The 16,450-nt window shown below is 42.3% G+C and overlaps 1 long non-coding RNA gene across 1 annotated transcript in view; it reads left to right on the top strand.

Annotated features, from left to right (window-relative positions):
• Positions 1–16,450, top strand: part of LOC146350658 (uncharacterized) — a 161,285-nt gene that overhangs the window by 31,369 nt on the left and 113,466 nt on the right. The gene's annotated exons all lie outside the window — the stretch shown is intronic.

Genomic DNA, 16,450 nt, shown 5'->3' with positions numbered 1-16,450 from the left:
GTGAGATGCTGTGTAATATTGGAAAATGTTGTTTTTAATGTCTGGCTTTCCCTTCCATGTATGCTCATATAGACTTACTTATTCTCTGAACCCTTCAAACCTCATGATAGTAGGGTACAGCAAGGGCACAGGGTGGAAGTTCTAAAGCCAGAGAAAGGACAGGTACATGATTTAAAGCTCACAGCCATAAATAATTGGTCCTTCTACCCCTCTCCGTATACTGAGCAACTGTTTTTATCAGAGCCCTCAACCTTCTTCACTTTGCCCTTTTCAGCTAAGTGGTAGTCGTCATTTAGTAAGTCCTTCTCTTACCAAAAGTTGAAGGCAAGCAGGGCTTTATTAGCATTATTAATTGCTCCACATGTATAATATGCCTCGGCCATTCTCCCCTGTAGAGACCAATTAGTTCAGCCTCCAAAGACAGGAATGTAAAGCTCCACAATCCCCTCTATTTTTGCTTTCTTCACTACTCTGGGGAATAGAGGATCATTTCCCAGTGTCGTATGCATAAGGAGAAAAGAATAAGAAGTACAGAATTGGCTAATTCTGAAAGGAGCTTGCACAAATCAGAAGTAAACTAGTGAATGGCCCTGTTCACATGTTCGGTAGGCAGTTAAGCCATGGTGGCTTGATAAATATGCTGTGTGTGCTGGTCACATACTGCGGGGGGGATTTGCATAACCTTGGGCAGCACAGCTTGTTGTGTCGTATGAACCCAGCTAGGTGGCTTGTTGCTGTGGGTAACAAGCCACGCAGAACCCTACAACAACCCATGGGTTCTGGCTGGCTTGTTACCCATGGCAGCGAGCCACCCTGGCTGGGTTCACATGGCACAACGAAGTCTGATGGCAAGGGCAATTATGCAGATCCCCCCGGTATGCAACCGGCACATGCATCGTAGTTAACAAGCCACTGCAGCTTGCCAGTTGCCCGCCGGTCATGCAAACCCAGTCAATGTGACCTTAGATTAGTACTAGCGCTACTTAATGCAGCAATGAAGAGGCATTGCTAAACAGATAAACAGATTTTAACTATGAATATAAATTGAACACCTTCAGCATTAATAGCTGTTTTTTGCATGCCATGTTCAGTGAATGCATGACAGGGGTGGGGAAGCAGGATCATGCCTGCTGTCCTGGCTCCTAACTTCCCCATGTTCAGCTGAAGAGGTTAACAGATCATGTGTGCTTGCAACTGTGTATGCATGGCCTCTGTGTGCTCTATTCAAAACTGAATGCATGGAAGTTGGGAACGGGAACGGCAGGGGCTGTGCCATATGTTAAATTAATGTATGCATCAGGCTGGGCGGAGAGAGAGAGTGAGCACTGGTGGTTGTTTCTTGGAGGGTTGTTAACCCCTCCAACAAGCTATGCTGGCTGGGTTCAGATGACACAAGCCGTGCCTGGGCAGTGATAATGGAAATTAAGTAAGCCACGATGGCTTATTTTGATGGTGCAAATCAGGTCAAAGATTTGTCCAAGCCCTCCCCAAGGGCTTCAAGGCTCAGTTGGAATTTGAATGAAGCCAACACTCTATTTCAGCCTTCTCCCAATCTGGTATCTTCTAGATGTGTTGGACTACTGCTCCTATCATCCCAGCCAGCACATGGCACCAGGTGGGAAAGCCTGCTTTGTGCACCACACTGGTCCTCTTCTCTTCAAGCACTGTTGAAATTAACAGAAGAGCAGTTGTTGCTCTTGGGCAGCCACCATTCATTCCAACATGACCCGCCCCAGAAAGTTCAAACTAGTTTGTGCTCTACTTATGTTCTGGCAAATGTTGACAAGAAGTGTCCGATCTCCCAAAGGCTCTAGAGTAAAGTTAGGAAAATGTATATCTGGTCGTTAGTGACTTTATTGCAAAGCAACACCCATCTCTTGCAAATGTGTACCAACATTGACATCAAATACGAAGGCTTCTTCAAGCTCTCTGCTTACCTGGACCATACTAACAAGTGATATTACTTCATTGTTACCCAGGGTTTGTTTTCATAGAATCATAAAATCATAGGGTTGGAAGGGGCCTACAAGACCATCAAGTCCAACCCCCTGCTCAGTGCAGGAAACCTGATTCCCAGTTGGTCTCCCATCCAAGTTCTAAACAGGGCTGACACTTTGCCAACTCACTATTCTTTTGCATTACGTTGGCTCAGCCTTCTGGGAAGGTGTCTGTTTAAACTTTGTGTACTTGGCATACATTGATTGGTTTATACAGCAATAATAGCACATATAACAGTTTTATTTATAATTTATTGTATTTATTACTATTATTTCTAGGCTACTCTTCAGCCTTGGCTCTTAAAGGGGATTACAAGCAAAAACATAATAAAATAAAACAATCTTCAAACAACCAGCCACACAGTCAGTTAAAACCAGCATGAAAGTGACAAATGGGTAGAACTAAAATGTTAATAGATGCCATTGGCAACCCCTCCTGACCAGAGAGAGCCTGCCCAGGGTTATCCATGCACTGGTAAGTGGTAACGTTTCTTGTGCGTTTACTCTTTCCTTTGGGGGCATATTTTGGTCAATAGACAGATCATATATTATCAAATATTCCACGAAGCTTGAAGAATTGGGCCATGGTTTATTTAGCTCAAATGCCTTTAAGCATTGCCTTCTTTTTTATATAGTTGCTGTTACTTTACTATATTTCTGTTTTAATTTCATTTTTGAAAAAGTTGTAGCTGTAGTTTGACCCTGATATTCCAGGATAAAAGCCAAAAACTGTTCAATGAATCATTCACATTTATAGAAACCTTATTGTATGTTGTCAAGTTTTAATTCATGACAATTACTTTTAAAGTTAATTTCATTGTTTTTAAAAGCCATATATTTAAAAATTTGAGTTTCCCAGTAACAATCACCAAATACAAAAACAGGTTGGTACATGACTTTACTGAGTAGACTAAATACCAATAAAAGTCTAAAATGGTAGAGGTTATATAGAATACTATTAAAAATTATAAAACACACACACACACACACACACACACACACACAGAGCCCACACACAACTGTGTTGAAATTACATCAAAAGGGAAATAAGCAAAAAATAAATAAAAAAGTAAAGAAAAAAGGACTGATTTATCTCAGTAGGTCTTTCCATAGGCTGCCATGAGAGGCTTGAGGGCCTTTATCAGTTGTGCTTCCACTCATAGGCCTGGTTCCCATGTAACACTGTTTGTTGCCCTCCCCAGGTTTGTCTGGCAGATAACCAAACAAACATGGTTTGTTTTCTCAGTCCCTGGGTTGTCTTTTCCCTCCTCCTGGACCTACTCCCTCCATGTATCCCAAATGCCTTTGTGGCACTGCAGTACTGGCATGTAAAGAAGCAGTGTTTTTTTTTTAGTTTTTTTTTTTATATATACTGCTTTTGTCCACTGCCTCTATAGCCTGGTGAAACAACCCATGAACAACATTCTGGATTCACAGATAACAACACATCGTTTAAACAACCCATATTGTTCTAACAAAATTAATATTTGGCTGGTCAATAGACCAAATCTGTTTTGACAAGTCAAATGCCAACCCTAGCTCACCTGGCCACAAACAGAATGCTTTTGAATGAAGTTTTTACACATTCAGGTGTCAGTCATTGCACCCCTATGGAGATGGTACTCTTCTGGAGAGATCCTACATGAGGTGGGGGAGCAGGGCTTTGCCTGCCCTAGCTTACCTTATGTGCACACATCAGGCATTATGATCAAGTAAGGGCCTACACATGTAACCCCACTATATACAGGCCTGATCTATACATAATAAGGATTGGACTGGCATGCATTGGCTTCATGTATGTAGGCCCTTATTGGAATGTGGTAAAAGTGCCAGCTCCAGGTTTTTGAGGGCCCTTCTCCAAGACATCCTCTATGGGTCCCCTCCCTCAATTGTTGCCCAACCATAACTACCCTTGACACCGGCCCTGTATAATATCCAAAACATGAGGTGGGCAGGTACAGCCTCATTCCCCCCTCCACAGTGTTATAAAGATTATTCAGCTGTAATCCAGACACTTATTATTTTGTGTGGCAAAACTATGATTGTAGTTTATGAACTTTCAGACTGCTGGTCAGTTAACTAGTGGTTTAAGGGATTCTTACTACAATATGTTGCAACATGTTGCACTTGTGCTGGCCCCTGAATTATGAGTTCACAATATGTTTCTCTGACGAATACACATGCAGTAACAAGTCCACACTGCTGCAAAAATGAACCATAAGATAATGTGGGAATCGGCTGATTGCACTAATTCTTTGTGTTCAGATTACAAAGTGATGATTGTGTGAGTAACAGAACATGGAGAGCCAGTGTGGTGTAGTGGCTAGAGTGTTGGACTGGGAGTCAGGAGATCCGGGTTCTGGTCCCCACTCGGCCATGGAAGCTCACTGGGTGACTCTGAGCCAGTCACAGACTCTCAGCCCAATCTACCTCACAGGGTTGTTGTTATGAGGCTAAAATGGAGAGGAGGATTATGTACGCCGCCTTGAGTTCCTTAAGGAAGAAAAAAAAATGTAATAAATGAATGAATGTGAAATCATTGTTGATTACTGGCACTGTAGTGGTTGCTTCCTCTCCTGATGTTTTTGCACATATTCTTCCTGTAAGTTCTACCAGTCCTTGTATCTTTGTCTCTCCTCCCACACCCTCCAGTCACAACTCAGTTTACTGAAAGACCATTTTGAATAGGGGTTAAGAATGTGGTCAGTCACGGAACCACTGTCCTTTCCATATAGTGTACTGTTGGCAAATCCCATGGTCACAGTTACCACTCCCTCCACACACTCCTCTTGTTCCCTCTGGATTGGTAATCACAGGTTAGATGACACCCTTCAGAGAGTCAGATTTGACCCTGAATCTGCTAGTTGCTGATTCCCATTTTTCCTAAACATACCTTTGTTGTTTGCTCTCCTTTTTACTTCAGCATACTGGGGAAGAATCTGATTATAACTTTAATACTGCAATATAAGAAAAATATCAGTAGATGGTGCTGTAATCTTTTTATATATAAGTGTACAAAAACACAACAGGAAAAGATGATGTTCACATGAAAAAAATATAGGGTCCTTGTATTTTTCCACTCTTCTTGATTATTGAGTACTGCTAAATCATGCCACCAGCTTCTTCAGATGTAATTGCATTCTAATCTCTGTCTATTTTTTGTGTCTGCATGGGCCTAGGTGAAAAAACTGGAGTGGGGGAAGTTATGGGGGAAAGGCCTCCCTCAATTTTCTCCAAAGGCTTCTCTGTCCTTCATCTCTTGAAACTACAGCAAATAACACTGGATATGAACTACAGATCTGGAGTTCTTAAAGGCCCACTTTGCATGTCACAATAACCATGTGTGTGTGTGTGTGTATACTGTGAATGACTGAGCATGCTAGTGCATGGTGCCTGATCACTCCTGCTGAGAGCAGGAGCAGCTTAAATACAGATAACTTGCTGTTCCATGTGAACCAGGAACTCTGGCTTGCATCTTACCTGACAAGCCAGAGTTGGAACATAGCTTTTAAAACTTCATTTAATTTTAACTTGCACTCAAGTGAGCAAGCATCAATTACAAAGTACATAAGTCAAGCAGCAAAACAACTTGGCTTGCATAGAGTTTGAATTTTAGGCACCTTCGGAATCAAAATTAGCTGGACCAATTTGCACTCTTATAAGGCCAGTGATCCTTTTCTTGGGACAGAAGACTGCAAGCATACCCTTTCCTCCTCCATGCATATTACAGTAATGTGGGAGGTGGGCATTCCACATTGTGACCCAATTTGCATGATATGTAGCACTTTCAATGGATGAGGGAAAGAAAGTTTGTGTGAATCTTCCATGTGCATAGGCCTCCATGTCACATTCTGTCAGCATGAATCTGATCGTTCACCACACAAAGAGGATTGCTAGCCCAGTAAGTATGTGTTGAGATGCATAGCTATTAAAAAAATCATTTTGGTGTAGCTTCACTTATGTTGGCACATATTTACTTATACTACTAAAAGCTCTGAAGAATAAGTGCTTAACTCATGTTTCAAAGTATGTGTTTGATATGGACATGCAATGCAGGGGACTTCCAGTTGTCCTTGGCTCCCTTGGGAATGTACCACCGTCATCTCATTGGGCCATATCATATGACTTGTGCCACAGTTTGACATCCTTCTGCTTAACATATGTCCATAGACTTACCCAGTACAACTTCATTCCTTAGCTACAGTATTTTAAGAAGTTATCAGTGTTTTGTATGGAGCCATTCTAAATTTGCATTCATTCAGATAGCTAGATATTATCACCCTGCAGGATAGAAGGCAAGCCCAAATGTAACTGTACTTCCGACAAAATGATGTTCATGCTGTAGTGTCGTGACTTAGGGCTACAAGGAGAAAGGTGGCTATGGGGTTGGAAGTAACTAATTTACCTTTGCCCTTCGTATTGAATGACGCAGCATACAGTCAGTATACAGACATGTATGAGGATGATGAAGTAGGCAGGGTGATCAGCATACTCTTCCCCTTGTCTGCCACTCAGCAAAGGCAGAAGAGAGTCCTCTATTCAGTAGGGTTGTAAGGCCACTGTTTGCCTGCTGGATTGAAATGTCATCCTCTGATAGGTAATATCTCAGGAAGTTCCGGCTGAACATCAGGAAAAACGTCCTGACTGTCTGAGCAATACGACAATGGAACCAATTACCTAGGGAGGTGGTGGGCTCTCCCACACTGGAGGTGTTCAAGACGAGGCTGGACAGCCATCTGTCAGGGATGCTCTGACTTGGATCCTGCATTGAGCAGGGGGTTGGACTCGATGGCCTTGTGGGCCCCTTCCAACCCTACTATTCTATGATTCTATAAGTGATGTGATCTCATGAGCTGGATAAACTCTCCTCGTTTGAGCAAATGATTTAGATGCAACTTTACCTGTGAATTAAAACCTGACTTCTGCCAAACCCATGATATAAAACCAAAGTGTTGCATCTACTACTCTGTAATGACGCACAGTGAGAGCTTTCCTGTCCTGGGCATTTGAATGCCTCTGGGAAATGCAGCTGGTGCCTGATTCCCCATTGTTGCCCAGAGGGACATACCAAAGTCATATCAATGTTACTATAGCAGAAAAAGCAGCGAGAATACAGAGGAATTAGGATGAAGAAGCTACACTTTTCTTTTTAGCAGCGAGACTACTCTGGAAGTTCCCTCATTGTATTCAGTTGAGATTTACCCAGGCCTTTCCAGGGTTGAGCTCTAGGAGTGGGGAAATAGTTCTTCATGTTCGAAGCAGAAGGTGGTTATGTATGGAGCTGATTGCCTGCCCAAGAAACCCCCATTCCGCATCCTCAGCGCAAATTTGCCCTTCTAAAAAAGTTTCCTTTTAAAAATCAGTCGGTAAGTATGCATGTGGCACTTTTAAAAATAAGAGAGAGTGGGGTCCCCTAAAGCATGGGAGGGAGGGGCAAAACCAATAGGCCAGTGTTCATATGCGTGTGTGCCATTTCAGCTGCGAAACAAGGCTCACCGTGCAGTTGAGGGATGTGCTGTGAGCTTTATACTTTATATTATGTCTGTCTTCATCCTTAGCCTGTCTCCCCAGGGGTGGGCAACTTGTGGCCCTCTGGATGTTTTGTCCTACAGTTCCCATCAGCCCTAGCCAGCATAGCCAATGATCAAGGGTGGTGGGAGTTGTAGGCCAAGACATCTGGAAGACCATGAGTTGCTCATCCCTGCTGTAAGCAAATGCTAGCCTCCATCACACATTCTGACTTCCCAGAATCACAATTGAGCCCAGTCTTCATTTCCCTTTCTCTAAAGCAGTCCACCAACCTGGTGCCCTCCAGATGTGTTGAACTGTAGCTCCCATCTTTCCCAGCCAGCAGGGCCAATGGTCAGAAGTGGTAGTTCAACAGATTTGGAGGGTTCCAGGTTGTGGAAGGCTGCTCTAAAGCATCATAGGTAGCCTGTGTAGCGTAGTGGTTACAGTGTTGAACTAGGAGTGGGGATTTAAATCCTCATTGGAGCAGTCACCATCTCTCAGCCTAAGCTTCCTAATATGGTTATTCTGAGGATAAAATGGGGGTGGGGTGGGAAGAACCACGTACATTACCCTGAGTGTACGCCAGGGTCTTGTTGGTTTAAAACTAGGATACACCCCCTAGTACATCTTAGGCCTCATAAATATACGGTTATGATAAACTTGGAATCTCTGATGAAATGGGCTTTTCTCTCAGCGGGGCTCAGTCATAGGATTTTAACTCCATCTTCAAGGTCTTAGACCCCTTTCAAATCTGCAACCAGCACCCAAGGCACTACAGTGTGGAGAATGTGACCATGTGAACAGAGTCAAATTTGTGGGTCTTTCCGACTTGAATAACTCTTCTTCAGTGGGGTGCTGATTTGTATGGGTAAGATCAATGTGAGCAACCCCATCCATGTGGTTGCATTATTAACAGATACTTCCTTGCAGCCTGGTATCACATTCTGTTGAAGCAGCTTCATTGCTGTATGCATGTGTGAAGGGGGTCTTAGTGCAATGTTCTGGATTTATTTTGCTCTTGATCAGTTGGTCAAATTGGCTAGAGAGTATGGCACATGTGGAGCTTCCCTTGTTTTTTAGACTTGATGGCCTTGTAGGCCCCTTCCAACCCTACTATTCTATGATTTTATGATTTGATTTGCCTCAAGATTGGTAAAAGAACTGAACAGCTTTTATGAGGCCAGAAACTGGAAATATTTTGAGTTTGGGCATATGTAACTTGTCAGTTGTCTTTCATTTAAACCTTTCATTCTCCTGACATAGAGCTCAGAAACGGTCACAACACTTCGTATATCTTTTGGGATATGTAGAATTAATTCTTTCTGTCTCTGTGAGACAAAACAAAAACCAAAACAAAAAGAAAACTCTGATTTAATATAACAGTAATATATTTTTGTTGTTCATAAAGTCATGCTTTAGCATGTCACAGTGGATGTTTGCTTCAGAAACTGAGATTTGTATAAAATAAATGTGTATGTTCAGTTTGGCGGGTGGGGGGTGGGTTCTTTATAAATGATACATGAAATATTTTGGTCTCCAGACATCCTCACTTTAACTTCCTGTTGCCATGGTCACTCATTAGTATTCCATGGAGGCCTGGTTACCATGGAAAAATGTGTAGTTGTACAGTGTTTCCATGGTTACTCTCCATCATTATGAACCTTTGCTATATCAACTAGCAGATCTGTTTGGGTAAGCCTGAAATATTACAGTAGTATTTAAAGCTACTGACAATTAAGATTTCATGTCCAATCTGCAGCTTGAATATCTTTAGAATTCTAAAGGAGCTGTTTTGAATCAAAAATAGCCACATTAAAATTAATGCTCAAAATTATTTCACAGTTGCAGCTTAGCCTATGTAGTTGTGCAGGTTTAAATTCATGTTCTGAAGAACTTATGTGTTTCCTCATGTTTACAGGCATGCCACAGTTTGGACCCCTCAGTATTTCCACATGAGCTTTTTGATTTGACTTTGCTCCATACCATAAGTGGATTGTGTGAGAAAGTTTGGTTTCTGCTATTAATGATGCCACAGGAATTAGGAAAACCACCAGTAAGTGGCTCATTGCTTTCTGTAGATATAGGGATAAAAATGCTTAGATCTTTGTGTAATCAGTAAATCCTGTAACTCTGCAGTGATGATCAGGGAGCAGCTTTAACCTGAAGATGTATTTAGGTAGGCTGTGGTGGGGTAGCCCTCCCTTCCCTTATTTGGGAATACATGATTATTCCTCAATAAAACCTGCATTTCCCTGGCCAACTCACTGCTGGCTCTACACACTGAATGCTTATTGTTATATACGTAACCGACCTCTGAACGTTGATGCACCTGTACCTTCAACGGTTTTATAGATAAGGAAACTTTTTGGCAGGTGCAGCTTGTGTCATAGTGCTGCTTAAGGGGTGTGAAATTCTCTGGCCTATAAAACTGTGAAAGGTACAGAAGCTCTAAAAGTTTAAAGGCTGGACATCCTATCATATAAACACCACACATTCTTACGTGCGTGTTTTGCAACTGAAACTTTGAAGTATCTAAGAGCAGCTTTGGGTCCTGGTTAATTTCCTCCTATCCCTCTGGTGATGAAATATGAAATGACTCTCTAGATATGTTTTGATGCAAAATATGTTTCCAAAGCACCTTTGTACTATCATAGTGAAGGTGAGACTACAGCCAGTAATTGAATCTTTCAGAAGCCCATGAGTGGGAAGAAAGAGGGAGGCAGTAAGGTGTTCCCATTTGATTTTATTAATTTATGCAATGACCCAGGTTGTCTGTTACGATAAGCCAGCAGTCCTCCCTGTCTTATTCTTTACAAGCAGTTCATAAATACTGCCCAATCGTTCCCACTGCATGCTGCTCATAAACAGCAAGACAGCTTATTGTGACATGCAACCCCCCTCAATCACTTATGCTGCTTTTGGGCCATAAAAAGGACGCCAAAGTGGTTCACAACAAGACAGAAGAAATACAGTAAGAACAACTAAGATACAATAGAAACCAAGCACAGAATAAAATGGCTAAAGTATAATCGGCAAATTGAGATCAAGATTTCACACTAAACTAAAAGCTAAGTGACATAAACAGATGCCACCTGCTGTGTGTCTTTGCATCTAGAATAGCAAAATCCAGAGCGGACTGAGAACAGTTCCAGAAGAAGCTATTCAAGCTAGGTGACTAAGCAAGGGAATGGAAGGATGAATTCTTATTATAACTTGCGAATTAATGCATCAGAGGAAAATAGGCTTGAACTGGCTATAGCTACTTAGAAAATGATATTGGGGTCATAATAGAAAGTTTTCTGGCAATATTCTTAGCGTTCTGCAGTCGTGATGAAAAAAGCAAGCATAATGTTAAGATTGAAAATAAAGTATCTTGATGCCATTATTACTGGATCTAAATTGGGGGCGCAGAACTTCTTTCAGCCCAAGGGCCAAATTAGATACTGGAGAAGCTCTGAGGGGCCACATTCCAGTGGTGGGTGGAACTGAAGGCAAAAAGGGTAGGGCCAAAAATACCAGTAAACTGTAGCTTAAAGCTCTTACTGCCAGTAAGTAAACTTTAGGAGGGACATTTAACCTTTTTGAATGGGGAAAAAAAATGCACAAAAGCTGGGAAATCACCAGATGTTCAATGGTTGGGGAAAAGCTGTGTGTGGCTATATGGAAGGTCAGATATGGCCCCCAGGCCTGATGTTCCACGCCCCAGATCTAAATAGAACCTCCAGATTAAGATCCAGTGTATCTCTGAGTAACAAGCGCTGGCAATAAAGAGAAGGTCATCACCTTCATGTCAGAGGCATCTGGCTGGCTGCTGTTGATAGCAGAATGCTGGGCTAGAAGGACCGTTGGTCTTGTCCTGAAAGCAGTTCATATTTAAGTCCGTGCTGCATTTTTATTTAGGACACTGTGTTCAGTAGAGCTGGCAATTAATCAGCGAGTTGGAAAGAAAGCCTTAAATAGCTGGGTTTTCTTCTGTCTTTGAAAAAAGTGATTAAGGGTGGATATGATAAAAGCTTAAACTATGGTTGATATGGATAGAATGATCAGAGAATTATTCACTAACAAAATATGAGAGCTTGGAGTCAAAACAGGAGAGCATATGCATAAGATAAAAAGACAATATTTTGTCACAAAATGATGATAGCATTTTCAGAATTCATTACCACAAAATATTGTGGTGGCCACTAGCACTTTCAGGCCCTTTTGTTGTAGGCAACCAACCTTTTATTTTTTGAAGAAAACCTCTGTTGACTTGTCAAAACCAATGATGGGCATATTAAGATGACATTCAGTGCATCCTAAAATGCTAACTAAAAAGCTGTCAAATTAAATAGAAGGGAAGTAACCAAAATGCAGCAGGTTGAGAGGGATAACACCTGACATTTCTTAATTCACATACACTGTCCAAGTTTCTGGCCTGCTTCACTTCGTCCCTCCGGTATATTCAGTTCTATATATTCTTATTTGTGCCAGTGCTTTAGAATCCAGCTGTGACATTGACTAGAAATTCTGCTTTACTAGTTTTTAGGTGATGGCTGCTCTTCCACTCCCACTGGCCAGTGGCTACTGAAGAACCACAAGGCTAACATTTCTCTGCAAACTTCTCTTTTTCTGGTCCAACAACTGGAGGTTTGGGTCCACTAATATATCTTAGATATATTTGGTGCAGGGTTGCAATCAGTGCAAATGTCCCCTGGGCAACATCTAAGAAGTGCTTTAGAAATTGAGTATCAGCATATGAAGCAGGCACCCATGCCAGATCAGTTGTACATGAGATGACAAAGAAGGTGTAGGTGGATGACACCCTAAAAAAAGAAAGACTTTGAAGGTCATTTCAAGGTCACATATCACTGCATGGCATAGCCTACCTTCAGAAAAATTATCGCAGCTCTGAAAGTAATGAACTGATTTGGATATATTATAGACCAAAGTGAAGATTAAAAGTTGTGCTACCAAATTTATAGCAGTGAAACTCATCATTTGATAGATTCATTGTTATATGGATTTCCCTTCCAGTGCAAATAGTGATTTCAGGAGGACTGTTTTTACAGGGACCACATTAGTGGTGGAAAATGTTAAACTCTCCCTCCCCTCAGGCACCACTGCAAATGCTTATTTACATTTTAAAAAATATTAATGTTAACTGCATTAATGCAATCATTGTTACATCTTGTTTGGTCCTGGGTGCCTAGGAGTTAAGTAAAAATGTTAGCTTAAACTAATTCTTCATCCTTCACCCCCAATAAATTGAATTGTACCCTTTGTGAAGGTTTTTATGAGTGGATCCAGTGTATTCTTCCCCTATTGGAATCTATGCTATATAACTGTGGTTTGCACATTTACCTGCTTAAGGAGTGAAGGAGCTTGAGATCTACTAGCTCTAACTGGGTGATGGTTCAAAAAGCAAGAATTAAATGTTATGGCTGTGCCACGCTGAGGTCTCTAAGACACTGGTAATTCTCTAGTTGAAAATTAGTCTTGAAATGGGGGGGGGAAACGATGTGGTATGTTCTTTCTCACCCTTTAGCCTTAGTAAATAGTAATAGTTAAATATTTCTCTTCATTCCTATTTATTTATTTATTGCATTTATACCCCGCCTTTTTTCCTCTTGCAAGGAACCCAAGGCGGCTTACATTATCCTCCTCCTCTCCGTTTTATCCTCACACCAACAACCCTGTGAGGTGGGTTGGGCTGAGAGTGTGTGACTGGCCCAAAGTCACCCAGTGAGCTTCCATGGCCGAGTGGGGACTAGAACCTGGATCTCCCAGCTCCTAGTCCAACACTCTTGCCGCTACACCACACTGGCTCTAATCCTAGTGTGGATTAGGGTTGCCCTGTTCCTGGGCTTTTTAAAAATAGCCAAGCGTGCAGAAATTAAACTAGTGTAGGCCAGGAAAAGTGATTGGAAAGCCTCACTTGCTAAATCTTTGCATGCAGTGCTGTCACATTAAGCTCAGGATTGGGGTAGTAAAAATAAAATCAAATTTGGCAACCCTAACATGGAGCTGTTGTGGCATGAATGAATGAACTCCTTTCATTTTGTCAAGAGAAACACTGCTAAAGATTTTGACCTGTCAGAAGAAAGCATTTCACACACTCCTTTAAACAGTCATTCAAGTAGCATGCATGTTGTTTGTATTACCGAAAATAGCAAGTAAGCATGGTGGACACCGAAAGACCTGAACTGAGTTTTTGCATTTGAGCTGTGCTAAGTTTGTGAAAGGTGTGGTATTGTGCAGATGTGTCTTTGTCAAATGATTGAAGTAAGGTTTGATTGAGTAGTGGATAGCAGGGGAAAAGAACTATCAGCACCAACACTATAGAATAAGGAGGGGGGCTGTTTCAGTGAGAAAATGAGACACAGAGGAGAGAGAGGAGGAGAGAAATAAGGCCACTTGAAAATGGAGCAAAAGTTAAGTGTTGAGAACATAAGAAGAGCCATGCTGGATCAGACCAAGAGTCCACCTAGTCCAGCATTCTGTTTATACAGTGGCCAACCAGCTGTCGACCACAAACCCTCAAGCAGGGCATGAGCGCAACAGCACCCTCCCACCCATGCTCCCCAGCAACTGGTGTACATAAGCTCACTGCCTCTGGTACTGGAGGTAGCACATAGCCATCAAGACTAGTAGCCATTGATAGAATTTGTCTAACCCCTTTTAAAGCCATCCAAACTGGTGGCCATCATTTCTTCCTGTGATAGCGAATTCCATAGTGTAACTTTGGGCTGTGTGAAGAAGTACTTGCTTTTATCTGTCCTGAATCTCCCACCAGTCAGCTTCATGGGATGACCCTGGGTTCTAGTATTTTGAGAGAGGGAGAAAAATGTCTCCCTATCCACATTCTCCACACCATGCATAATTTTGTAGACCTCTGTCATGTCTCCCCTTACTCCTACCCCCTAGTGTTAATGACGCCATCCTCCAAATTATTAAATAATCCAGGGGACCTCTCCCCTGCTTTCTGAGCCCCCTTTCCAAGCCTACTCTGTTTTGTGGGTGTCCACAATCCAGCACCGATAACCTGTTCCATAGGTGAGTATGCAAAGATCCTTACACAGAGACAGTCAAGCACTTGCAGCTGGCTGCTATGAGGAAGTATCTTTGGATAAAGATGCTAATCGGATACTGGCTTTAGAGGAGAAGAATGGGACAAGTGAGCCCCTCTTAAAATAACATCCAAGGAAATATCATTACGACCAAGTTGAACCTCTTGACAGATCAAGTTGGGATGACGGGGCAAGTGGAGGAACATTCCCCCATCCCAAATCTAACCAAGTAGTTAGGACACCACAGCATACAAGGTAATGAACAAATCTGAAACTGGCAACCTAGTCAGTTGCACCTCATGACTTATAATGACAGCAGGAATGGAGACAGAAGAAAGAACATGTGTCCCTCTAAGAAAGAGGGATGGGTGTGCGTGAGAGCAGGGGAAGTATCCCATCCTCAAGACTACAACCTTTTACTCTGCTTTTCTGGTTTAAGGAACATCTAACTCCCACCATTGTTCCTTACTGACATAGGCACTAAAACAGATTAGAATTTCCACTTCAGCTATAAAGATGCATTGTAAAAGGTGGATGTCCACAATTCTTCTTTGATAGAGCAGCTGACTGGGTGATAAGAAGTAGGGGCAGATAATGAAAGGAATAAAGGAATAGAAGAAGAGAAGATGATGAGAGGGAGAGAGACACAAATGGTGGGGTTGAGAAGGTGGCAAAGCGATAACAGGAAATGGTTAACAGAATATGCAGATAAAGTGAAGGAGGGAGTAAGGAAAGGAGGAGACAGAGAGGGGGAAGGTACTGGACTGTGCCTAGGAAGAACCTTGCTTCTTAAAGTGCATGTTGCCATATTTTGATTACAGGACTCCATTGAAAAGGTACTTCACGAAGAAGGCAAATAGAGGCAGCCAGAGAAAAAGGAAGCAAGGGGAAACCAAACTTACATGCAGTGATCATGATGGACTCATGTCCCTTGGAGGCACTGGAGCTGATATGCTCTGCTGGATGATCCCACCATCCTAAAATGAGAGTGAATGGGCAGGCAACCTAACCTGACAGATTAGCTAAACAACCACCCTGGATGAGTGCTTACCTGATTCTAGTCTCTCTTCAGAACAGTACACGCCACAGCACAGACTTCCTAAAATGTGCTTAAACCCCAACAGGAAGCTGAGGTTGCTGTCCCTCCTGATTCAATTCAGAAGTGCATTTAAAACAAAGCAACTTTTAATGCTTTAGCTGATTCCAACGCCCATGAACTGGCATGGCCCACAAAAGAGGGACTGAGATCTGTTCCTTGAGCAACTCACTTTATGCTGCCTCAAAATAGAGCTTTTAAGGCTCTATCTGCTTCAGGGCCCTATCCCTTTCTGGAACATTACAACCCCTTCCAGTTGGTACACATGCCTTCCAAGCAGGACCTCTCCACAATTTGAAAACCACTGCATCATACCAAGTTCTCTTAATTGTTACAGTGGCTCAAATTGCCCCATATTCATGCTAATGTCAGTGGGTTTACCAAGGTTCCAGTCTTCATCTAGGCCAGGGATGGAGACCCTCCAGTCTGTGGGCCAGATGTGATCCCTGGGGTTCCCCATACAGCCCACAAGCTTCTTCTGCTGTTATCTCCAGTCAGTGATCAGAGAGTATTTCAAGGCATTTAAACTTTATTTTATGATTATTATTAAAAAGGCTGTCTAGCTGAAATGCATAGCGGGAAGCACAGTAGGACAAGGATCATCTCTGCTGAACCTCCTGCTCTGCATTGGATACTCATAAGCCTCCAAGTTCAGAGGTTTATGAGGATTCAGGGTGCAGTCAATAGGATCGTACTCTTACTTATATACATGAAACCTTTACTCTTGAAATGCACTATGATATGAAGAAGGGAGGGGGAAACCTGTAGGGGAGGGAGTGGGGGAAGGGTTTACTATT

This window comes from Heloderma suspectum, chromosome 3, assembly GCF_057233095.1.
Source record: "Heloderma suspectum isolate Gila_16-S chromosome 3, 16-S_ref, whole genome shotgun sequence".
NCBI classification, from domain to species: Eukaryota; Metazoa; Chordata; class Lepidosauria; order Squamata; family Helodermatidae; genus Heloderma; species Heloderma suspectum.
The sequence above is the reverse complement of the archived record's forward strand: the minus strand, read 5'-3'. Positions and strand labels throughout refer to the sequence as shown.